The sequence below is a fragment of the Topomyia yanbarensis genome, chromosome 1, assembly GCF_030247195.1.
Source record: "Topomyia yanbarensis strain Yona2022 chromosome 1, ASM3024719v1, whole genome shotgun sequence".
Classification (NCBI taxonomy): Eukaryota; Metazoa; Arthropoda; class Insecta; order Diptera; family Culicidae; genus Topomyia; species Topomyia yanbarensis.
This window is the reverse complement of record NC_080670.1, coordinates 122,495,406-122,522,951: the sequence shown is the minus strand read 5'-3', so window position 1 is coordinate 122,522,951 and position 27,546 is coordinate 122,495,406. Positions and strand designations below refer to the sequence as shown.

At 38.9% G+C, this 27,546-nt stretch overlaps 1 protein-coding gene and 1 long non-coding RNA gene across 6 annotated transcripts in view; both read right to left on the bottom strand.

The window, feature by feature from the left end:
- LOC131684009 (regucalcin-like) overlaps window positions 1-27,546 on the bottom strand; it is a 571,198-nt gene that overhangs the window by 65,793 nt on the left and 477,859 nt on the right. The gene's annotated exons all lie outside the window — the stretch shown is intronic.
- Window positions 19,846-20,508, bottom strand: LOC131684315 (uncharacterized). The gene is made up of 2 exons (XR_009304643.1): window positions 20,338-20,508; window positions 19,846-20,274 (listed from the first exon to the last, which is right to left on the bottom strand). It is a non-coding gene; the product is annotated as an uncharacterized LOC131684315 (long non-coding RNA).

The window sequence follows — 27,546 nt, the reverse complement described above, 5'->3', positions numbered from 1 at the left end:
GAATACAGCCGAAAGCATCTTTGCGGAAATAACGAAGGTGTTGGAGAAATTTAATATAGATATGCGAAATGTCTACTCCATCACAACGGACAACGGTAGCAACTTTCTCAAAGCTACAAAATTGATGAGAAATGCTCAAGTGGTGGCACTTAACGATTCTGAGAGAAGTGATATATCAGAAGAGGAAAAGGAAGCTTTTGAGAACGAGGATGATGAAATCGGTGATTTTGAAGCGGAAAATGAAATCTTCGAAAATACCACGTGAGTAACGTAGTTTTTCTTTAATTTATACTTATTTTCGTGTGAGTAACGTAAAGAATAACGAATATCTTTTTATATCACATGGTTCTTGTATTGAATATAGAATGTTTGATTCATTACACGATGCTACAAAAAACAAACATTGAATGAACTTTTCAAGTGGTTGTAGATCTAGTCAAATCCAATACAAAACCACCTTTGACCACTTTAATATGTCGATTTATTGTAAAAATAGCTATGATTTTTAGCTATCGATCTTTCTAACGGTGTGATACATTACGCTGTTTTGTAGGAAATATTGTGCAAAGTGCCTAATATCACCATACTAAGCAGGGTGCCTCACTAATTCATTAATTTCTCGGCATACAATCAATGGAATGCGTAAAAATTGACATCAACAGCTTTGCTTCGTTGTTAACAACCAATATAATAACACAAATGCACTGAAAACAGCGGAATTCTCACATTTGAGCCGAATGAAAACTCGAATTTAGTACCCCTATTGTTGCGCTACCATTTGACTCAATGCGTTGAACAAAGATTGCAGACACTGCTCTAATCAACAGCTTCAAATGGGTAGGGTGATAATAGAAACACCCTAGGAACATCCATATAAACAATACAATTTTGTGAGATTTCTTAATTTCCGGAGACACGTTTTTGTTGTATTCATAATTCGAAAGAACATTTAATTCCGCGTCCAATTAAGAAGTTAAGAAGTTTCTATGACATTTCTGCTATGATCAGTGGTTATTTCGAAAGTGCATTTTGCACCTTAAAAGTCCATGAGAGAATTTACAGTTTGGGAAAAATTGAATAACTCCACTTTTTTCGACCAGTTTTTTGGATCAAAATGTTGTTGGACGCGGAATCAAATGTTCTTTCAAATTTCTATTAGAACCTGAAACGGGACACGCGGATATGAAAAAAAACCTACCGTCAAATGCAGCCACGGGGAACTGTCAAATGCAGCCAGTCCATTTAAAATATGTAAAACAGAATGCGAGGCTAAGCGAGACGAACAATAAAATGAACATCAATAAAGAAAATAAAAACATCTATCCGCAGGTCCCGTCCCAGATTAGGACGTGCCTTTGGAAAAATGTTGAAACATTTGCATATTTTCATGAACAAATCGCGAGAAAGTGGCAATATTCATATTGATGTTGCACAACATTTCTTACAAAACGAAATAATATAGCATACCGTCAGTAAGTTCTATTTTTCTTCTCTCTAGAATTGTTGAAAAAATCGAAAATCGGCTGAGAAATGACAGCATTGCTAATTTGTTTATACCAAAGGTCCAAGAAAATGTTTTTTTTTCTCTATAAACCAAGATTTTGAGGGTATACCACATTTTTCATACGTTGTTTTGTGTTGCGTTTTTTGAGACCTCCAACCTATACTAGTTCAATTGAAAAGTTAAAAATCATTCTAAGACCTAGTTATTAAGAAAAACTATCATGTTGGGCAAAAAAAGTTCTATACTTCTCAAGCGTAACTGAGCTTGTTTTCAAGTCTCAAACAGTTTACTACTTATCCTTATCATTCAATTTCCATTCGAAAACTAAATAAATTTCTGATTGAATAGATATTAGTTTATTGAGGCCTTTATAAAGTAGAGTAGTAATGTGTATAATATTTATATTCATTTTATAGCCATTTTGCGGAAGATCTTTCATCAAAGAAAATTATGCAGATTTTTTTATATGATGATTCAAAAACAATTCAATAAAAAATATTTTTAGCTTAAGTAAAATTTTACCTATATATTTTTATTTACCTTAACTCATGAGAATAATTATACTATTATAATATTTTTCTAATATCATGGTAACTCCAAAGTTTTTTCATAAATCCCTAAATTATACCAAAGAATAAAATTACTTTGAAATCTGCTAATCATTAACCCAGTAATATACAAGCTCTAAATTGTAACGGTGGATCTTGAACTCTTGAATTAATAAGGAGCTGGGTGTAAACTGTTTGCATTATTTGAAATTATTGTTGTTTGTACGATATAAAATTATAAACGGACTCTGCACACTATATTAGACTGCTAAAAATCAACTCCAATAACGATCGTGCTTTATCTCAATAGGCAATGGGAAGCCGATTTTGATGATGATTGTGATATAGAAATGCTTGATTTATCACATGAACCACATCAGATCTATGATCAAGCTCCCGAGGATGATCTCCCCGTCATCGAGGAGTCAAATTTGACAGGAGTTCGTTGTGCAGCTCACGATATCCAGTTGTCAGTATACGACGTGTTTAAACAGAAAACCGTGTCGAATTTTCTGGCTAAAATCAGAAAGCTAGTAAAAAAATTACGATCGCAACCATATGTCAACTCTTTTAAAAGAGATAAAACAAGGAATATGCCAATATTGGATGGCGAAACGCGATGGGGATCGTCACATTTGATGGTTAATCGCATTAACGAGCAAAAAGTGTTCATTCAAGAACTCCTACCAGTCGATCTACAAAAAGAGTATGATGCGAAATTTTGGAGTACGATTGAACGGTTCGTTAGATCGACACTCCCCTTGTATGTCTTAACAAAAAGGATTCAAGAGGAATCTTTGACTTGTGGTACAATGTATTTACATTGGAAGGAATGCTGTCTTGAATTGGCAGAAATACATGACTCATTGGCAAAACAATTACTTGAAGCATTGCAAAAGCGTCAAGGAATGTGGTTCGACAATCCGGCGTTTATTTGTGCTTTGTATGTCGATCCACGTATGCACGAATTCGACCCTCCTGTATTGTCCGACGATCAGAAAGAGATAGCGGTCGTAAGTATTATTTTTTATTTAATTTTATAAAATTGGTATTGTGAAGGCAAGTAATCTTAATCACGCACTGAGTATTTGATATATATATATATATATATATATATATATATATATATATATATATATATATATATATATATATATATATATATATATATATATATATATATATATATATATATATATATATATATATATATATATATATATATATATATATATATATATATATATATATATATATATATATATATATATATATATATATATATATATATATATATATATATATATATATATATATATATATATATATATATATATATATATATATATATATATATATATATATAGTTAACAAAATGGTGAAAATGTGTTCAAAATTCTATTTTACTATGTTCATTGCTTGTAAACCAAAGATGTTTGAAATGGATTAAATGAATAATTGGTCTTCAATGCATCTGTGCTATTTTAGTCTCGTACACGGATTTTTTATAGTTTATATTTTTAGGAACAAGCATCTATATCTTAATATACGATTGAGTTTGTATTATAAATATGCACTAGGGTTGAAGTTATTTTTGCGATGTTGTAAATTCTTCCATCGCCGGTCATAAAACCAATCAAGGTACTATGAAACTAAAAAATTCGAGTGAAATTGGATATTTGATATGGAAAATATATGCATATTTTCACAAATGCCTTCAGATTTTTAATACTAAATAAGAAATTGTTTTGAAAACCTTCAAATATGCGGTCGAAACTATGGATTTTTCATATAAAACTTGAATCAATATGATCCAATTGACTCAAATTTAGGATATTTGTGTTTTACCTTGATTGTAGTTATGATCGGCGATGAAAAAAAAAAACAAAATTACAAAAATAACTGTCATGTTAATATGCCTGCCCTAATACTAGAAAACACTCTCTCTAATTTTTTCAATAAAACAATTATATTTTAAGTCGGGATAGATCGTGGGAATCACACAAATAATGAAAACTTCAATTACAGCGTCATTTTATTACTACCTGGAAAACACTTCGTGTACTGAAAGGGAGTTCACCAATTGCTGAGAACACCTCTCAAGTACCGTCTACAAGCACAAACAGTTTTTCGAGAGTAGAAAAACTTCTTAAGAATAATCTTCAGTGCAAGTCCTCAGGTGTTGCAGACATGGAGAAACGTATTCGAAAACTTCCTTTGGAAATGTCCGCGTCTCTAGATACTGACATTATAAAATACTGGGAAGCAAAGAAACGGAATGATAAGGAATTGGCAGAGATTGCTCTTGTAGTTTCACAATTGCCATGCACCCAAGTATCTGTGGAACGAACTTTCAACGGACTTGGCCAGATACTTACGAAATCTCGCATGAAGCTTGGACCTCAATCGCTGTCGACGATATTATTCGTTAAAGCAAACGGAAACCTTTTTGACGAACTATATTTTCAGTATGATTTGTAGTTAGAATGCCAGCTCTCATTTGGCCTAAGGAGTGCCAAATGCGAATTGCAAACGATAAGAAGTCATCGTTTTGTTGTTTTTTTTATAACCTTAATGGATTTTAAAACTAGCCTTTTGTTTTCTCAATCCGTTGTATATATTATTTAAAATTTGTTTTATGTTTATAAACTAATTTGCCATGCTCGAAGAAGTACAAAATAAATAACTAAAATTACGAATTAGTTGTTATTTTACGTGTATTATGAATATCCGAAAAGCCAATTAAATTAACCTATGGGGTCTTTCTTCAATAACCAATCGTTATAATTTGTAACATATCATCGAACAACATTTTTTCACTATCATAATCAAGCCAACGCACAAGCCAGAACACTCACCAGCATAATAAAGCCATTTCAACTTTCTTTACACGCGCAACATGCACAATTCGATAGGGTACGATTGTTTGTTGCCAAAATTATATCCCTCACAAACTTGGGTGATTTACCCAGAAGCAAGCGTTCAAAACGAAACAAAATTTGGTTGCATTCGTGTGCCGCTCGATTCAAAATTTTTTGAAGGACGCGATCCAATATTGTGTGAATAAAAATATAGTTTGCCATCATCATGCGCTCACGGGTTTCACATTAATAGTGTTGCCCATAGTGGACACCAACACGCTAGCAGCGTAATGTATACGGTTGCGAGATACTAAGTACTCGCATTAGATAATTGATAGGAAAAAACATGATGTCCGAATTCAATAAGGCAAGCTAATATCAGCGCAAAATACAAACCTAATCCTCAATCGTGTAGACGCCCCAGTGCACACTGGGGAGCACGCGTCGGTGAATTTATCTGAACACGCCACAGAGAATTCAAGAGCTCTTTTCCACACTCGAGATCCTTCTAGTGTTGGGAGAATAAATTTTTTTTTTCGTCCTCTTTACGCGCTCACACATATCAAGAACGGTGGTGGATATGAACGAAAGAGAAGCGCTCTCGTTTAGGCTGGTAGTGCGTGGGGAGAAATTTTGTGTTCTCTTTACCGCACAGAGGATATGGACATCACTGTTGTGCAATATAGACTTAAGTAAAGCTTGGCGTAAAGTAGCCCCAACTTTAGATAAAATGGACATATGGCCTCCAATAGACCTTTCTTGTCAGACCTAACCCCTATTTTTTATTTTTTATTTAAAGAGTTCACATTTCTAAAACCAAATCCGCTAAAAAGAGATTTTTAAAACCTTGCCTGATTTTTTTACGATTTTTCAAAAATTGAAAATTGCAAGAATGTTGAATATTTTTTTCACCAAATCAAGAATGGTGGGACACCAAATTTGTACTTCGGCAGCACTGTTTGATATATTTCTCATAAATTTATCGGCAACACTGTAAATGAAGTGGTGAATCGCGATACAATATTCATTTTGACTGTAAACAAAACGAGTGAATTCATAATTTGGTCAATACTAGACATTATTGACAATGCAATGAGAAAAATTGGATTGATGAAGTGTATTTCAAATGAGACTGACACAGTATCGTCAATACCGTGTATTGATAAAAATATTGAACGTATAAATGCCGCTAATCTCTTGCTGTCAAATTTTGTTTGTTGGCTTTTTTTGGACCTCAGTTTTAACAAATCTTTGGAAAATCCGAAAAAAAATCTAAATTATCATGGACACGGATACACAGCCTATTTATTTAATGTTTTCCTAATTGCCATTCGCTTATTGCGTGTTGATGCGGAATCAAGCGCCGCTAAAATTGTTTAGGTTATGAAATGTTTACAATTTTTACGATCACTGGCAACACTTGAATCTAGAAGTCGCCGTTTTTTCACGCTCCGAATCTCGTGTATTTTTCCGGTGGAAATCCGACGGTTCCACCTAGTTTTCGTTCTCCTTCGGTGGGAGAAGTATCCGTATCGCGTTCCGCAAGTTTTTCACAAAGTTTCGGTCGATCGGTCGTGAAATTTCAGCATTGATATTTCTATCAACAAAATGGCGGTGTCCAACACCGGCGTCCTTACGTTTCCCTATTAAAATTTACAATATCTTAGCAGCTTTCTTATCCTTATACTACATCATGCAGCAATAAACGTTAATACTATCGTCGGTAGTGCGGATACTACAATGGGGAACGAAGACATCTGCAGGATTTGCGGCCTCGATGATCCGCCAACGAAAGCAACCAAAAGAAAACGGAAACAGAAGAAAGACAGTATTGAAATCGGTTGGATCTGCTGCGACTCTTGTCACTCGTGGTTTCATACCTTTTGCGCTCGTATCGGTGACTCCATCCTTTCAGATATCCAACACTATAGCTACCTCTGCGTGAAATGCTCTGTTATCGAAACTCTTGCTCGTAAGTCACAAGACGTTAAAAATGACGGAGAGTGGAACGCAATAAAAAAGCAGATCGACGAGCTTACCGCTGCAATCGCAAAATTAAAGTCAGAGCTTGGATGCATCAAGGCTACCGTGAAAAAACAGATCGACCAGCTGCACAGCAAAATTAGAAATGCAGACCAGCTTGAAGAGAACCGGATAAACAACATTAAACTTCTAGAAAACATAGGGGAGAAGCTAGAAATCATCGAATCCGGAGCGAAGCTTGCTGGTGCCTGCTCTCAAACTACAAACGTCTGCAGAATTGCCATAAACAAGGTTCCATATCAGGTAGGAGAGGACGTTCGTTCAATCGTTAAGAACTTCTTGGCCTTTCTCGGCATGCAGGAGCAAATGCAACAAGTTACTAACTGTTTCGACTTCCGGTCAAGGTATCGAAATGGACCGACAGAACGCTCACACCAACCATCCTTGTAGCATTCACCAGTAAAGAAATCAAAAATCAGATCTTGAGGCGTTAGCACAAAGCACAAAGAAGCGAAACTGTGTAACCTTCAATCTGACCTCCCGCTGGAGTATCGTTTCACTGCAAACGAGATGCTGTCAATTCAATCTTTCCGTATACGCAACCTCGCCTTACGTCTTAAGCAAAGGGGTATTGTACAGTCGGTTTTCGTTCGCAATGACTGTGCGTCGATACGCTTAGTGAAACAAAACAACTACATACCTGTAAAAGATGCAGCACAGCTTGTAAAATTAACGAACTCAGATGATATGAACGAATCCTCCATCTTCTATGATGCAGAAAGCCTAGACCAATCCAGCACCGCACCGTTATAATCCCCCACTGTACTGTACACCGACGATAAAACTTCCCACAATGCCAAGAAATAATTTCCCTAACTTACGAATAGGACACCTTAACGTTAGGGGTCTGGAACACCACATCGATGGTGTGAAACTCATATTAGATAAATCACAGTGCCACATATTCGCTGTCACGGAATCAAAGCAAAGCGCCTCAGCCCCAGTCGGACCGATACGTGTTCCTGGTTACAATTTTCTGAAACACTCGCTGCCTTCAAACAGAGGTCGGGGATCGAAAGCATGTGGAGGAGTAGGGTTCCATGTCCAAAACGGCCTGAAAGCAGTGCCCATCTTGAAATCATCCTTCGACCCTGACGTGCCTATCTCACACAGGTTCGAATATCTTGCAATCCAAATAAGGGTCAATGATCTTAATGTAGGCGTCGTTGTAGTGTACAACCCGACATGCGGCAACAGCTACTTTGCGCAAGCCTATGAAAAATTGCTTTTCGATTTCCAGGACCACAATTTTGACCGCCTCTTCCTGCTAGGCGACTTCAACATCAATGTATCAGCAGCTCAACCATCTTCAAATCATGCAGCATTAACGTGTATACACAACACTTTCAACCTGACGCATCTGCCTACACCGCCCACCAGAATAACTGACCGGAGTACATCTACTATCGATCTTCTCATCACTGACTCCCCACAAACCATTATAACAGCCAGAACATCTCCCAACAGCATTTCGGATCATGAAATCATCTTCCTGATTTCCGTGCATGTTCCGTGTTCGTGTGCAAAGTATAGCTCCCCAACGTATCACTGTTAGGAATTTCAAAAATGTCGATGTGCTCAATCTTCAAGCCGACTTTCAAGCGACGGATTACCGAAATATTTTTACAACGGAGAATATCGACGTCAAAGCACAACTGATTAATGGTGAGCTGCAGAGACTTTTACATCGACACGTTCCCGAAAAAACAATCACGATCCGTGATAAACGTACACCGTGGATAAGTATAGAAATTGAAAATGCTATCGTCGTAAGGGATCTCGCACACTCATTGTACGCGCGGGACCCCAACAGACAGAGAGGTAATGGAAATTGGCTAGACTACACCCGGAAGCGGGACAGAGCAGCGTCGTTAGTTTTTGTAGCGAAGAAACGGTATGCCGAGCGAAACTTTTCCTGTGATCTTCCGGCGAAGAAACTATGGAACAACTTAAAGCGTGAAGGAATCCACAACGCATCGAAGAGTGCTGCAGACGTAGATGTAAGTGCGGACGAATTGAATAGCTTTTTCGTTGATGGGCATCGGCTACTGTCAACTGTAAGTACACCTGAAGCAGTCTCTGTAGAACCTCGCCATCGTACAGCAGTTGACCACGGGGAGCATTTCCACTTCCACCATACATGCACAAACGAAGTGGCGAAGAGAATATAGGAAATCCATTAATCTGTCCCTTTATTATACCGATGCTGGTCCACCTGTACAATGCGATTATTGATAGCCAAATTTTCCCCGCAATTTGGAAGAAGGCTATTGTAACACCGATCCCCAAAATAACATACCCACAGCAGCCTAAAGATTTCCGGCCGATTAGTGTGCTACCAGCCATCTCAAAAAATTTCGAAAAAATTCTGCTACACCAAATCACCGAATACCTCGAAAACTCTAATCCACCGCTCATGGCGAAGCACCAATCAGGATATAGGAAAGGTTTTAGTACAACGACCGCGCTTGCAAAAGTCACTCACGACGTCTACAACAACCTCGATCGGGCCTACTGTACAGTCATGGTCCTCGTCGATTTTTCACTTGCCTTCAACTGCGTCAGCCATCACAAGTTGAATACAAAGCTTGCCGAAGAATTTTACTTCTCCGACACCGCATGTGCTCTAATACTCCAATAACAAATATACGTTTTTGCGGCGAAACCATTCCTCTGTCCAAGAAGGTCACTAACCTCGGTCTTCTAATGGACTGTAACCTTAAGTGGATCCCGCAAATCACCAGTGTGGTCGCAAAAGTTTTCGGTACTCTGAGCACTTTCCGACGATTTGCAGCTGTTCTATCACTTCCTACGCGAAAGAAGCTGGTGCAGTCTGTGATCATGCCTTTCTTCACTTACGCCGACGTTGTCTACTACCCTGGGTCGTCAGAAACGCTCAAACAGCAGCTTGATCGTTGTTTTAAAGCAGCAACACGTTTCACCCACAACATTAAACGACGAGAAACAACAGCAATGGTACGCAACTCAATCCTGGGACACAGCCTACAAGAAAATTACTTGCACCGCATATGCTGCTTCATAAGGCAAGGATACAACGGTGAATCTCCTGAATACATCACACAACATCTGCAACTAGGTCGTTGCGAACGCACACGTAGTTTTCTGGTACCCCACAACACAACCTCCAGCAGGAAAAGTCCAATAATCCATGGAGCACTCTTATGGAATAGACTTCCGCTAACTACAAGACAGCAACCAACGATGAGCACTTTTAAAGCTGCGCTTAAAAACCAAATTCCCTAGACTAACAAAATATGTACCTCTAACTCTATCCAATTGTCAAACCATCTAAACTATTTCCTTGACCTGAAATACAGTGTAAACTAACAGGCTTTCGTAAAAATGATAAAATAAAAATACAAATACAAATACAAAATACAAACCAATCACACGATCCGGATTGTATCTTGAAATCACAATTTGATCCACGGCGCATCTACAAATAGTAAAAATATTGATTCATGTACGCTACTCTTGTAACAAATGGAAAATGCCGTTCGTATGATTCATCGCAATCTCTCAGCTGTGTTAAAAGTGACAGATTTACCTTTCAAATACCTTAGGAATTCCACATTAGTATATGTAATCGGGGCGGTTTCGTGTTCTGGTTTTGTGAGTGCGAGTAGAAGTGTTAGACTCGCAGGAACATTTCGGTTTTTTAAACTCTGTTCTGAAGCGCAAATCCAATGCAAGAAATTCCTCAGAGCCAATTTCTGGTAAAACAAAACGGTGTTGGTGACGACGGTCATTTCCTATGGGTACTGCACTGCTGCTCTACGCATAATTTTCCCATGTTTTTAGGGAATCTCATAGCACGTGGGACATTTTTGCGGATAGCGGTAGTGCAGGTCAATTTTAACGCTGTGATTAGAGTCAGTAGAGGTTAAAGTCCGATTCAGACGATACATCAGCTTCCGTCAACGGAACAGAATATGAACGGCACGGCGTCTTCAGGACAAGTGGGATAAGTTGAATGCGTTTCTAGATGCAAAAATTCGAATTATTGAAATTCTATCACTTCTCTATTGATATTCAATTGCATACAACTAATTTTAACGTTCCGTTGACGTGCTGTACCGGGGACGGAAGCCTGACGTATCGTGTAAATCGTAATTACAGACGTCCTAGTTTCATAGGACCCAGTTTATTCTTGGTTTTTAACTGACTCTCCTAGTATCCTGGTAATGCACGAAAAAGAAGCTTGATTTGTTCTGATTTCTACTAATAGGATTTTCGATTGATTGACACCGTGTAGTGGAGTGCACTGGAACTGCACCATTTTTGCACTTTCTAGCAGAAGTGAAGAAAACTGGGTATGTTCCATTGACACTTCTGCTAGAAAGTGCAAAACCAGTGCACTCCACTGCAACAGTGTACATTAATCGAAAATCCCATAAGTGAATTGTGTCACCAATAAACACTCGTTTCAACTAAGGCTGGTTTACGCCACTAGAGAACAAACTTACGTTTGACCGTCTTCAAACTTTTTTTTTGAAAATATCAATAATATTACTTAACTACCTCAAACTGTACGATTCGATGCTGAACCACAGTTTTTCTTTAAACAAAAACCAATCTGGCTTTAACGAAAACAAAAAAGCAGTTTTCCCACACCACACCCTAAAGCGCGATTCAGACGATACCTCAGCTTCCGTCAACGTCAACGGAACGTCACCGTTTACGTTTCTCTTGCGACCGTTCACACGTGCCGTACGTCAAAACGTTCCATGCCGTTGATGTTGTGTGTGAATGCCTCCATTTAACTGCAAGTAACTTATCCTGACGGAACGGTGACGTTCCGTTGACGGAAGCTGATGTATCGTCTGAGTCGTCCTTAAAACATCCTGAAAATCAATCAGCATATTCAGAGTATGGATAATTCAGAGTATGGCTTATGGATTGATTTTCATGAACATTTAGCAAATGGTGTAGAGAAAACCTATTTTCGTTTTTAATTTTCGTACCATACTCTGTGGGACCTGTTTACGTCAAAATGTCAAAGCAGGAGAAACTAACCTAGTCGAGGTTAGCCGAAACTTAACGAAGGGAGATGCGAGTAGACCGAGTAGACTATCGTGTGATACAGTCGACCTCTGTTTGAGGAAACTGGAACTGCGTGCTTTTCTTCTAATACAGTAGTAGCTAGATTTAAAACTTGTACGTTGGAACATTCGTTTTACTGCCTTCATTGCGATTAGATCGGCTACTATCAAAAATATTCTGTGTTATTTGTAATTACGTATTAAGTGTAGTAAAGTTAATTTAGATAGTCAATAAATCGTCTTGTGTTGAATAAAGCTATTTTAGTGTGAAGTACTTGTCTCGAAGGCTTTATTCGTGTGATGCGTATCCGTTGAAACCAACAGCGAACAATATTGAGTAATCGGTCGTTGCTGCGAAATTTAAGGCGAAGGGAAAGCCAAATCATCCGTTAGGATACCAAGAGGACCGCCACGAAATCTCTAACGGTAGGATCCTACTGGGACACTAGTTTCGCAAAGGGACACAACATTGGTGCCGTGACCAGGATAGTGTTCCGAAGAAACGACGCGGCGTCGTCCTCCCATCTTTGAAGCTATACAAAGGAAACTGTCGCCATCGCGAAGTTCCCACGCATCAACCAGTGATCGCCATCGCAGATATTGACTACTAAGAAACGCTACGCTGAAGTAACACAAACCGTAAGATCCTGGATATTAAGATCATACAAGGCCTACTGAACAGGCTCACAAGGTGAGTACCTGTCCAAGCATCCTAAACAACTTGTCATATCTACCTGGATCTATTTTGTCTCATTTTTGGTGGAACAACGCATCATCTATTGGCTATGGTGGCCGGTCTACCTGGACGGAGGAGGCAACACTAAGTGATTCGTCAACAGGTGATTATCCCTGCTTCTTCTATAAGTTGTATATCGAATTACTTGAAGCGGTTATCACAACGAAGTACGTGGCTGACGGGTGGGAAGAATTGACCTAAATACTATACAAGGCTCAAAAGACGGGCTCACCAGGTGAGTACCTGTCCTAATTCGTCAAATTTCTGCGAAAGGTGCTTGCTCGTGTTATTTTTTCAGAGCTATTGGGTAACGAACCTTTTCTGGCGTGGCGTTGGGAAACGTTGATGAATGCGCACGTGTGCTGTTATTGCGCCAACTGTCGCTGTGCTCAATTGTAAATTGTACAAGGCCTAGAAAACAGGCTCACCAGGTGAGTACCTGTCCAAAGCGTTTAGTTTCTTGAAAGGGTTGCTGCTCTTGGTGTATTTTTTGCAGTGAACATCTACCGCCTTTCAACATTGATTCATCGCCATCGACATCAGCCATGGGAAAGAAGCTTAAGCCGAAAATACACGTTCGAGATAGCGTTGTGGATTTCCTGCAACGTACAGCGAAATTTCTCAACAGTATGGAAGCCCCAGACGAGAACCAAATCAAGTTCCGGTTGGAAAAACTCGAAGTGAAATGGAACGAATTCGAGGAGATTCAGAGCGAGATTGAAGAAGCGGATGACCACGAAGGAAACGTCGAAGCACATCGCCAGATCAGAGCAGATTTCGAGGAGCAATACTTCGTGGTAAGGGCAGGGTTGGTAAGCAAGATTCCGCGGCAATTATCGGAGAATACAGCCGCTTCTTCTTCTTCATTGCCTAGTTCAGATTCGAGCAGTGTTCATGCGTATGTTCGGTTGCCTCAAATAAACCTGCCCGAATTCGACGGGAATTTCGAAAAATGGCTTCCTTTCCACGATACATTTCGAGCCTTGATTGATTCTTCACCAGAGCTAAGCAACATACAAAAATTTCACTACTTGCGGTCATCTTTGAGAGGCGAAGCGTTGAAACTTGTCGATTCATATCCAATGAGCGATGCTAACTATCGAGTAGCTTGGGATGGGTTAGTTGCGCGGTTCTCAAACAGCTATCTTCTGAAAAAGCGTCACTTAAATGCGTTATTTGAGTACCCAAAGGTAAAAAGAGAATCTGCGTCTGGGATTCACGATGTCATCGATTGTTTCGAACGCAACACGAAGATTTTGGACCAGCTGGGAGAGAAAACAAATGGATGGGGTGCGATGCTGACACACTTATTGGTTTCAAAACTGGATGATGTGACGCAGAAACAGTGGGAGAAACATGCATCGGCATATGAGGACCCGAATTTCATGTTGTTGATCGAGTTCCTTAAGAATCAAACTCGAGTGTTGGATGCGGTTTCTGTTGATCAGTGTACATCGAGCTCCCACAGTTTTCCTTCGACAAGTGGTTATAATTTCCGATCAACGAAGGTCTCGATCAACTCGGTTATGGAAAGCAAAGGACCAAGCTGCGCATCGTGCCAAGAACAACATTCTCTCACTCAATGTCCAATTTTTCATGATCTACCTGTGGACGATCGACTACAATTCACAAATACTAAGCGACTTTGTAGCAATTGTTTGGGCCGAAATCATCTGGCACGAGACTGTCCATCCAGATTTCGGTGCAGAACTTGTTCGAAAAAACATCATACGCTTCTTCACCCAGGTTTTCCAGGCTCGGGAACCACTCCCACCCCTAGTGCAAATCATGACAATGCTGCTTCTTGTCCAACCGGTCCAGGCGATGAATCGAACTCTGGTCTCTCAATTTCTAGTTCGATTGCATCTATCTCTTCCAATGTTGTACTAGGTTCGTCCGGATCGTATGTTTTTTTGATGACGGCAGTAATTGAGGTAAAGGATCGATGGGGTAAAACTCACCTAGCAAGGGCATTATTGGATTCTGGTTCACAGGCTAATATTATGTCAGAAGACCTCTGTCAGCTCCTGAAACTACAACGTACTGACAAGAAAGTAGAAATAAGTGGTATAGGACGATCACGAAAACAAACATCTTATAAAGTGGTAACTACGGTTTCATCTAGAATTCGGAACTTCTCACTGCCAATGGAGTTTTTAGTCTTGGGCCATGTTACAGATGACCAACCATCTTCGTCGCTCCCATTGTCATACTGGACACCACCATCGGACATGGAACTAGCCGATCCGCAATTCTATCAATCTGGTCCAGTTGATATCGTGTTAGGCTCGCAATATTTCTACGAATACCACCTTCTGAACGGTGGCCGGGTTCAAATCCGCAAGTTTCAAAATACTCTACCGATGTTTGTTAATACTGTATTCGGTTGGGTTGCTGCTGGGGAAACAGATTTCAAAGGTACCGGTGCAAAAATCAGCTGTCATTTGGCGACAGTTGAACACCTTGATGCAGCTATCGAAAGGTTTTGGGCCATCGAGGAGCTAACCGACAAGCCACCGCGTTCACAGCAAGAAGAAGATTGCGAATCACATTTCCAAAATACGGTGTCGCGGGATATGACAGGACGCTACATCGTACAATACCCCAAGCGAATGGGGTTTCATAAAATGGTTGGCGCATCAATGTATACGGCACTGCACCGCTTTCAGCAGTTGGAGAGACGCTTGAACAGAGACCCAGAGCTAAGAAAACAATACGATGATTTTCTTCAGGAGTACATCAATATGGGACACATGCGCCTTGTCTGCAAGATAGAAGATGCACAGAATGAAAAACAATTAACATGCTACCTACCGCATCATCCTGTTTTGAAGGAATCTAGTTCCACAACCAAACTACGGGTCGTTTTCGACGGGTCAGCGAAGACGAGCACGAATCATTCGCTCAACGATGCACTGTTGACAGGACCCGTTATCCAAGACGAACTTCTGGACATTATGATACGTTTCCGTAAGCACGCCGTTGCACTGGTAGCTGACGTAGAAAAAATGTACAGGCAGGTACGAGTACACCCGGATGATACACCTCTTCAACGAATCTTATGGCGTTTCAAGACGTCTGACCCTATCCAAATTTACGAGCTCCAAACGGTTACCTATGGCTTGTCACCTTCTTCATATCTTGCCACTCGAGTGCTTCAACAAGTCGCAAAGGATGACGGAAACAACTACAAACTTGCTGCATCAGTCGTGATGGAGGACTTCTACATGGATGACTTCCTATGTGGAGCAGATTCTATTGAAAATGCAAAGAAGTTACGATGCGAGGTACAAACATTGATGGCGGGAGGTGGTTTCCAATTACGAAAGTGGAGCTCAAACGAGTGGACCGCAATATCGGACTCACCCTCGGAAGCAATCGACGGTCAATCTACTCTATATTTCGATCCTGAACAAAAAGTAAAAACGTTGGGGGTTTCATGGGAAACTGCATCAGATCAGTTCTGCATTGAAGTACGAGCAACCGTAAATGATGACCCATGGACTAAACGGAAAATTTTCTCGGCAATTGCACAACTGTATGACCCTCTCGGGCTAGTCTCTCCAGTTGTGGTATATGCAAAAATTCAAATGCAGAGTCTTTGGTTGGCTTCATGCAATTGGGATGATCTGGTACCAAAGGATATTCAAACAAAATGGGAGCAGCTTTACCAACAGTTACCACTACTAGAACAGTTCAAGGTTCCTCGGCGCATATTTGCGGGTAATTCAACGGAAATACAGTTTCATTTATTTACTGATGCCTCGGAGGTTGGCTATGGCGCTTGTATTTACGCTCGATCGGTTGGCAATAACGGTATTGTTAAGACAGAACTTATTGCATCGAAGTCACGAGTGGCACCATTAAAACGACTCACTTTGCCGCGTCTGGAGTTATGTGCCGCACTTCTCGGTGCAAAACTCTACGCTAGGGTATCAGCAGCGCTACGAATGGAGGGAGTGCCCTGTTGGTGTTGGTCGGACTCGACAGTTGTGCTGCATTGGATTAAGGCATCCCCAAACTGTTGGCAAACATTCGTCGGAAATCGCACGGCTCAAATACAACTGTTAACCCATGGCCATAGCTGGAATCACGTGAGGGGTGCTGACAATCCCGCCGACTATGTTTCTCGTGGAATGTTGCCGCTAGAATTCTTAAAATCGCATGTGTGGCGCAATGGACCTCACTGGCTGGGTAAGACAGTAGATGACTGGCCGATACAACCTATTTTCGAAGCTCCCCCAGAGAAAATTCTAGAAAGAAGAAAAACCATTATGGCAACCCAAATAACCCCTCTCCCAGAATCATTATATGAACGATTTTCTTCATTTTGGCGGCTGGTCCGAGTAACTGCATACATTTTACGATTTATTAACAATTGCAAATCGAAAAACAAACGTGAATCATTTCTTACGGTGACGGAGTTAGAGGAAGCCAAGGAGGCACTAGCGAAAGGTGTGCAGCAAGAAGTCTTCCAGTCGGAGTTGACAGCATTAAGAAAGAAATTGCCGCTTCCAGTAGGCTCAGCTCTGAAGTTTTCGCGACCATTTCTGGACAGAAAAGGCATAATACGTTGCGGTGGTCGACTCGAATTGTCTGATGAAAGCTATAAAACCAAGCATCCCATCATTCTGCCAAATAAGCATCAGCTTTCCCGTTTAATTGCAACTTATTATCACAACCTCTCGCTTCACTCTGGCCCACGCATGACACTAGCTTCGATACGGCAAGAATTTTGGCCTCTACGTGGAAAAACTCTAGCCAATTTCGTTTGTCGTAAATGTCCAAATTGCTTCCGTTTAAACCCTGTCCCTATCACTCAACCAGAAGGCCAACTGCCTAAGTCTCGAACTGCCCCCAGCCGACCGTTTGCTATAACCGGTGTCGATTTTTGCGGTCCAGTATATCTCAAACCCGTACATCGTCGCGCTGCCGCTCAAAAGGCTTACATTGCGGTTTTCGTTTGCTTTACCACGAAGGCTACCCATCTCGAATTGGTTTGCGACCTTTCAACTAATGCCTTCATAGCTGCCTTGCACCGATTCGTCGCTCGTCGTGGTGTTCCCGCTGAAATTCATTCAGATAATGGAACAAATTTCAAGGGGGCAAAAAATGTATTGAATGAGTTGTACTACATGCTAAACAATCACCAAGAGGCAATCGTCAATGAATGCACTGCTAAGGGAATAACTTGGAAGTTTATTCCCCCGCGAGCACCCAATTTTGGCGGCTTGTGGGAGGCAGCCGTGAAAACTGCTAAAACGTCTATGGTCAAGACGATCGGAAACACAAGCCTTTCCTACGAAGATTTTTTAACCGTGCTCACTCAGATTGAAGCGAACATGAACGCTCGCCCGCTGACGCCGCTATCGGATGATCCGACAGAACTGGACGTGTTGACACCATCACATTTTCTCACAGGATCTTCGCTAACGTCTCTTCCCGATCCAGACTATACCAAGGTTCCATCTAACCGCTTGAAGCACTACCAGCAGCTGCAACAATTAATACAGAAGCACTGGATTAGATGGAGAAACGAATATCTAACAGAACTCAACGTGCAAAGGAAAAAATCGCCGGCTACAATGCATGTACGTGTTGGTCAAATTGTGCTAGTGCACGACGAAAGCAAACCATCGATCGCCTGGCCGCTTGCTAGGATTGAAGCGATAACACCTGGACAAGACAATATCGTGCGAGTAGCAACCGTCCGCACTAAAAGTGGAATTTACACCCGACCGGTCCGGAAATTATACCCTTTACCGTTTTGCAGTGAGGCAGACATAAAACAAAATGAGCACAACACCGAAGCTGTAGTTACAGAAATTTGTAGTTAAGGACTATTTGTTACACCTTGTCTTTTAGTATAAATGTTGAATTTGAAGCAAAAACACATTTAGGTGGCCGGCTATGTTTACGTCAAAATGTCAAAGCAGGAGAAACTAACCTAGTCGAGGTTAGCCGAAACTTAACGAAGGGAGATGCGAGTAGACCGAGTAGACTATCGTGTGATACAGTCGACCTCTGTTTGAGGAAACTGGAACTGCGTGCTTTTCTTCTAATACAGTAGTAGCTAGATTTAAAACTTGTACGTTGGAACATTCGTTTTACTGCCTTCATTGCGATTAGATCGGCTACTATCAAAAATATTCTGTGTTATTTGTAATTACGTATTAAGTGTAGTAAAGTTAATTTAGATAGTCAATAAATCGTCTTGTGTTGAATAAAGCTATTTTAGTGTGAAGTACTTGTCTCGAAGGCTTTATTCGTGTGATGCGTATCCGTTGAAACCAACAGCGAACAATATTGAGTAATCGGTCGTTGCTGCGAAATTTAAGGCGAAGGGAAAGCCAAATCATCCGTTAGGATACCAAGAGGACCGCCACGAAATCTCTAACGGTAGGATCCTACTGGGACACTAGTTTCGCAAAGGGACACAACAGGACCTTAATGCAAAAAAGCACGATTCATGAGAAACATCAGCTTCCGACAACGGAAAAACGCCATCATTGTGTCACTGAATAGGGTAGACGAGCCCTTATTCATCTCATTAGTCAGGATGCCACACTAACTTTATTGGAACTCGGCTAACAGTGATTGGATTGCGTTAAAATAGGTATCAGCGCCCTTGCTTGGTTTTTAAGAAGCAGTAACATAAAAAATCTGGTTTGAAAAATATAAAATACTCGCGCTTGAGAGGAACAAATAGTCGAGTACAACGCATCCTTATTCATCCTACCATTTGATCTAATGCGTTGAATAGAGATAGCAGACACTGCTTTAACTAATTCATTCATATGGGTGGAATTAATACAGGAGCTAAGATGAATTAGGGCACAGTAATCCTACATCCAATACTGCGCACATTCACACGTTTCGTACGTCAAAATGTTTCTTGCCATTGATGTGCATTAACGTCCCTACATAAACTACAAACAACAAAGTTTTACGTTACAGTAACAGACGACTGACGGACCGTGCAAACCGTGTTTCTTGTGTAAAAATGTGAAATACTTTTAAGAGTGAATCGAGCATTTGAAGCGATTGCTCCATTTTCTAGTATATGTGGACCTAAAGAAAACCATGAAAATAAAATATAAGTATTATATATTTGTCTATGAAATAGGTAAAACTTTCGATTAGCATATACACACCATTCATGCATTTCTTGATAAATAAGTTTTACTAACGACTAATTTATTCACTGGATGAAAACGGGTTTTCGTTGAAAACCCGCTGAAAGTTTTAAGGTTCCTGGTGACCAATTATGGTTTTTGTTCGTCCATCAAGAGATGCGACATTTCGTGAAGCAACAGTAGATCGTTCAGGTCCAGAGGGAACATTAGTCCTTCGTGTTGTAGGTATATCAACTATATACTGAATACATATTATTTTAGAGTACTGTGATTGCACTATACAGTTGGTAGAGATATTCTCGAAGTTATTATTGCGATAAATCGTATATATCCACCAGGAATATGTAATGCATCATCCGTGCAGCTCATTGTATATAATGATGCTAAAAGAGAAAAAAGGAAACAAATCAGCATAATCCTTTAAAAATAAAGGAAAAAACAATTACTGGCTTTGATCAGATCCAATTGTGTCCTACCTCGAATTTCATCTCTTATCCGTTCTTGGAACTGAATCTGCTCACCATAACTCAAGAATCCAAAATTTCTACCGTTCCATTGGGCTACTGGCAACAAAGAAACTTGATATCTGACAACCAAAAGATGTTTTGGTTTTCTTTCAAAGATCTCACACAGAAAAAAAAATGTTGGTCAAAATAAGTTTATCGCTCGTAGGAAAAAAACAATCTATACATACTTTTAGTTTAAAAATAAATCTTATTTTGATTAGTTTTCTTCAAAAGCTTAAAAGTACAACTTTTTTTTTGATTATTATTCTTGTTTGGCATAAAAGTTTTACTTTCAACTTAACAGCAGGTGTTGGTTGTTTTTTGCTAAGAACGGAACTCTTACTTTTGCCAATATTTTTTTCTGTGTGCATCGAAACCCAGTAAAGCTCAGCCGGAAATGAACTGGAATTCTAGCTGGTTCCAGTTCGAATTACAGCTCCAGTGACATAACCGATTCTAGTTAGAATCGGTTGTGTCACTGGAGCTGGAATACTAACTGGTTCCAGCCAGAATTCCAGTTCATTTCCGGCTGAACTTTACTGGAAGACGGGAAAAATGTTTTTGACAGGGAAACGAATGAATTATTTTAGCATCAGTGATGCCAGTTCCCTTTGTACAATAGCCAGCAGTGGAAATATAAAAATCTGTAGATTGACACAAAAGTCTTCAATAAATTTGACGCAGAAATGTAGTGTTTTGATGTTTCAAACGATCAAAAACGTTATAGACTGTTTAAAATTAGCTGGTATAGGCTTTGTTCTGTGAAATAAACGTTATATACAAAAAATCTGCAGCGAAACTGTAAAATGTGCAGATTCACTAATATATATATATATATATATATATATATATATATATATATATATATATATATATATATATATATATATATATATATATATATATATATATATATATATATATATATATATATATATATATATATATATATATATATATATATATATATATATATATATATATATATATATATATATATATATATATATATATATATATATATATATATATATATATATATATATATATGCAGATCAGGCATCCTTACTTGAATATTCCCCACTGGAAATTCATCCAAATGGTGTAAAATTATGGGGAAACAAGGCAAGTTAGGTAATCAGAATATGGGGTTAAATGAGCACTTCGCACTATTTTTGATTTTTTCAATAGTTAGAGGTACCAAATCATCGCGAAAATATGCAATAGCGAATCGGGGATAAAAAATAAAACGATCCAGCATATAAATTTTTTTGACGAGAAAGGTCTATTGCCAAACAAACAAATATAGGGGAGACTGAGGAGACTTGATCCGCTTTTTTATTTTTCAATCCTACTCCGTGGAATGATAAAAAAAACTATGTATTTTTTGTAGTTTTATATTGTTTCTAGGGTTGACTGTTTTTAATAAAAAAATTACATGGAAATATTATACTGGACATGAGCTATGAGCATTTTTGGAAAACAACAGAAAATGGAAAATTCTTTGATTAGTGGAGACTCGATCCATAATTTGGGGACACTTGATTATTTTTTGAAAACGTGTTTAAAAGAGCATGTAGGGTAATAAGCCTATTTTCACCCTGTTTCTATTATCATCCTACCAATCTGAAGCCTTTGGTTAGAACAGCGTCTGCCATCTTTGCTCAATGCATTGGCTCAAATGGTGTTGCGATAATTGGAATACTCGATTAGAGTTTTTGCTGCGCTCAAACAGAAGATTTTCTGTTTGAGCGCAGACAATTTTGTTATTATATTGGCTCTTAATAAGAGGCGAATGACCTTAAGACTAAAACCTCCATAATCGAAATAAAAAAATGGCTCCTAATAACAAAGCAAAGAAGCTGAAATAATAAAATTAATAATGAAATAATGTGGTACCCTCCCTAATAGCGCAAAAATAGGTACCTAACCCCATTTCAATGTTATAAATGTATTGTGGTATTGATTAAATTGTTGTGATTTGATATTACTATTTTTGTTACTACATATTACCCATCTCTCACTTGATTTTTATTACGAATCCCCCAAATCTCTGTGCAAATATTTGAAAGCTGTCGTTATTATGGTTGAGGAACGTCAAATGTGAGATGCATGGTTGCTACGTATGCTGTAGTAAACATTTACGGTTAAGTTTTTGTATGATGAAGCGTTCATTTTTGACAGTTTTTTTTGTTATTTTATGGCAACAATGACTTCAATTGTTCTGGTGTGAATTTGGTTATTTTCAGTAGTGTGTATGAAGCATGGCGAAGGGGATCAAATCTCCACGAATTTGAAGGGATCAAGTGAACCCATAGCATCTATTTCAACTTTAGCACAAATATAGTTGAACAAAAAAATCAGCTCAATCATAGCGTATTCATATAATTGACATTCTCCTGTATTTCTATATGCAAAAGTATAGTATGCAGCGGGTGACTTTATCAATTGTATACAAGTTTGAAAATTTGGAAAATAAATCTTCTTCAGTTCTGAGATTTTTTTTCGTTAAATCGGTAAAAATTCGGTAACACATGTCCAATTTATTTTTTTATGTTAAAGAAACTTATGTTTAGATAAAACTACGCAACTTTCTAGTATATTCGATTAATGTATTCTGATCAGCCCTTGAGTTACAATGATGGGATCAATCCCCGGGGATCAAGTCTCCTCAGTCTCCCCTACAGATAAAAAGTACAAACACAAATAATTGCATTACATTGCCAGGTTAATTTCACGTAATCTATATCCTGTTATCTAATACTTTGACTAGTATATCGCACTTTCCTAAGAGAATTTAAGTTTGAGTGTATTTTATATTTCAGTTTCATCGTCTACTACGATAACGTGCAAGCATTTTCTTAAACCTATATCCATTTTTTATGTTTGTGTTGAACCAGCGAATAATAGGGGAATTATGGTTAAAACCGACACCTTAAGCTTAACATTTTTTCTAAGCTGCCACAAAACCAATAAAATTGTAATTTTTATGCACAATTCTTCGTCAGAAAATTCTTAACAAGACTTAATTTTTTCAGCGCTTCAAAAAATTAATTTCATTAAAAATTATTGGTTGTAAAACTTGGAAAACAAAGTGACTTTTTGTAGGCACTGCGGGTAAAACCGACACCCTATAGGGGTAATATCGACACCCCCTTTAATTTATTTTCTCTCCACTTTATTAAAATCTTTATCTTTATTAAAAATGAGATATATGCGTGATTAATAAAGTGTGAGTATTTCCAAATAATCCTTGCGCACATCATTGCAACCTTCAGTGTCATTTTATTTCATAAGAGTAGATTTGCAAGCGTTCTACGTTCTGCTAATTGGATTTATTCACTTATAAGTGACACACACACTTCTTAGTCATACTATCCTTTTCAGATTTGTTTTTTCGGACTCTGATCATCAACGATCTATTGGGGTATACATAATATCATTGTCTCATTGTGATAAAGTTCGTCTATGACAAACCAAGAGAACACTAGAAATTCGGTTTGATGAGCTTTTTGCAGAAATAGCAAAAGCTTCGATAGAATCAGATAAGCAAAAATTCCAATTTTTGATTTTTAAAGAGACTTACAAGAAATAAACACAATAAAAGTATTTCTGTGTATTTCTGCTAATACTATAGTGTTCTAATAGGTTAATTGAAGTGTCACAAAGATCCCCAGTATTTTGAAATGAATCGCAAGTATACACAACCATCTTAATAGCGTGTTGGTTTTACCCTAACCATAGGGTGTCGGTTTTACCCCAACAGCGCACATTATTTTATGAAAGCAGTTAAAAATATTGAATTTCTCAAACTCGTCTTCAATGCACCTAGTTGATCATAGGAAAGGCCGATAATAATAGGTACTGAAAAATGGGGTGATTTGAAACGCTTTTTTTCGGTTAAAACCTTAAAATCTACCAACGAAATTTTACATCCAGACGAGTATGAACGCTGCTGTCGTATGTTTTGTTTATTTTTATGACATTCGGCGCACTAACGTAAATCCAATTTTTCTTCAAATTCTCTAAATAAACGTACTAATAATAATGTATCATTATGAAATGAATAAAAATTTGATTTTCAGGAAAAGTTGTAAGGAGTCGGTTTTACCCACAGTGTCGGTTTTCCCCACAATTCCCCTACTATGTTTTGCTTTTGTCAACATATATCGTTAAATTTGAACTAGAAGCTCAAGTATCCTTCTTTAATTTTGGCATAAAGTAGCCCCCGTGGCGTAAAGTAACCCCCGATGACAGTATACTTTATTTACATAATTTCTCTACGGTTTTGATAAGTTAATAGTTGGATATTATTATTGTATATAAAAAAACTAATTTAATTTTTTTTGTGTAATCACCATTTTAAACTGCTATATTCTATATTTATTTAACTATTTCAAGTTTAATTTGTGTCCAATTATTTACCGTAAATTTGTTGTCATATGCGAGACTGCGTGCATTGATCGACTTGTATTGTCACTTTTGGTTGTAGTTTATTTTAAAAAGGAAATCCGACTCGATTGGCGATCTTCCTAATCTACTCTTGTCGGATATATATCTCAAGCAAGAACAAGGGTGTTAGTTGTTTGTAAGTTTCCCCCAATTCCTTCTTTTTCCCCATATGTTTTTCTTTTTTTATTATTGTAATTTTTTCATAGTGATTCTTTTTTTGTAATAGTGTTTTTTTGTAAGTGTTTTTTGTAATAGTGATTAAATTTTTTTTGTAATAATGATTGTTTTTTTTGTTTGAGATCTTTTGCGTGTTGTCATTTTTTTGAATTGCTCAAGTTTTTTTTTTGTAATAGTGTTACGCACGCTGCAGCGACAAGAAATAATCCAATTTTATCAATCCTTAATTTATTTAAATTATAAAATTCCTAGGAAATAAGTAAGTAGATGTAAGTTGTAGTTTTTAGATTATAAACGTATATTGCTTACTCTTAGTATTTCTTATTGTCGTGCAACGCTCCGTATAGCCTTTACATATGTTCATACGTTGCAGCTGTTATAGTTCATGGAATCTAGTAGTAGATATGCTTAGGTGAGATGACTATGCCTACTGTTATAATTACTCACCTAATGGTAGCTCTCTCAAACATTCGTATAAAGCGCAATGAGGAGTTTCAAGCTCTATCAATTCTAAATAAGCGAAATACTTCGTTTAGATCATAAGCACTACTAAATTTTGTGAGTTCTTACCCTAAATTATGCATGTGCTGATTATATACAGCAACCCGCCACCTGTCCGTACTATTGTTCTTCCGTACTATTTATTTAGCTATTATTTCAATTTAGGTTAAGATGTAGTTTTAATTAAAATTATAATCAATTTAAGTTAAGTTTAATTTTCTTCAAATTATTCTCACCTAGATATTTTAATTAGATTTAAGAGCTGGGATAATCAATAGGAAACTCTAAATTTTAACTATTTAATGGAAAAGAAGATGGGACGCCTATCTATCACTTCGAACGATATAATACTGTTCACTTTTTCTTCTCTGTGACTTGCACTCGATCGATATAAGCTAGGTAGGTCACCTTCACCATCGCTGACGATCCCTCGACTGGTGCACCCTCAGTGGACTATCGGTGTCACTCTATGGACGGGGCAAATGGGGCTCGTCGGTTGGTGTAGCGTAATCAACACTCCCCCCCGTAATTCGTTGTGGATTCTTCAGCGACGCATTACTAGGAACGCCTACATCCAGCACTGCGAGTTTCACTGTTGGTCTCTCGTAAATTCCGCCGCTAACAGTTTGCACCGTTGAAGATCGTACCTGTCCATCCGAGGCAACCTTCGTTACTATGACTCTTCCCTTTGGCCAATAGTTTCGTGGGAACTTTAGATCGGCCACGATTACAATGTCGTTTACTTCGATGGGCTTCGTTGCCACGAACCATTTGGATCTTCTCGTGATGGTTGGAAGGTAATCTCGGAACCACTGTTTCCAGAAACTGTTGGCAAGGATTTGAGAAGTTTCGTAGTTGTTTTTCAAGGCACGTAAAGTAAATGTGAGTAAATGGACGAGTATAGGCAGCCAGCCGCGCTTCTGGTAAGTCAGCCATCACTGGAGGACAGGGTGTTGCGCTGTCGTTATTGCACTGCTGACATTCCCTACGCACTCTCAACTTTCAATCGTGGGATGTAGAAGTGCTGACGTAGTTCATTTACCACGGTTTCGTGATTTTGGTGATGGAACTGCCGATGAAAGTGAGCCACAACGAGTTTTGTTATGGTGTGTTCGTGGGGAAGGATTACTGGGTTGGAAGCATCTACATCGATGTACTTGCATCCTCCTGTCCGACCTTGAACTCGAAGCAAGTTCTGATTGTCCAGTGTAGGACAGACACGGTAGATTGAGCTGCTCTTCGGTATTCGCTTCTTCTCTGCGGAGAAGGCATTCATCTTCAGGATTGCCACCTCGTCCGCGAACACGTCGCCTTGGGCTATGCGATACAGATAATTTTCGGCATTGACCAGTTCTTCGTGGGTGAGTGGTCTACTAAGTGGTCGCTCCTTTTTCGCCAATCGTCTCCAGTTGAAAGCTTGTCGAGCGAATACTGCAGTTCGGCGTAACAGCGTCGTCCAGCATGAGAATTTCTCCAGCGCGATCAACGGTTCTGGTGCAACAATGTGTGTAAGTAGATGAGGACGAAGTTCTTCATCAGTTGTTCCATACCGCCGCGAAGTTTGGAACGAGGATCCCCGAAACCACGGACTTTGCCGGTTGAGATCCGGGAAACCTTTCCATTTAGTACCCAAGTCAGCTACGTTCTGTTTGGTCGATATCCAATTCCATTCATATACTTCCGTGCTCTCCAGAATTTCACTGACTTGAACGGCAACATATTGGCTATATCTTCTATGGTCAGAGATCAGCCAGCAGCACCCGTCCCTGGCGTCAGTGTGGAAGAATCGCTGATTCAGTTACCAGTTTGGACGGCATTCGTTAGTCGCACTCCGAGGACAGCTGCTTGAAGTTCGGCTCGAGGAATGGACAAGAAGCGAAGTGGAGCCACTCTCGTCTTGGCGGCCACAAGCGCACATTCTATATTATCTCCTTGTCGGAATCGCAGATAAACCGCGGCTGCGAATCCATTCTCACTTGCGTCGACGAATGTGTGTATTTGTACCTCGGCGTTAACTGA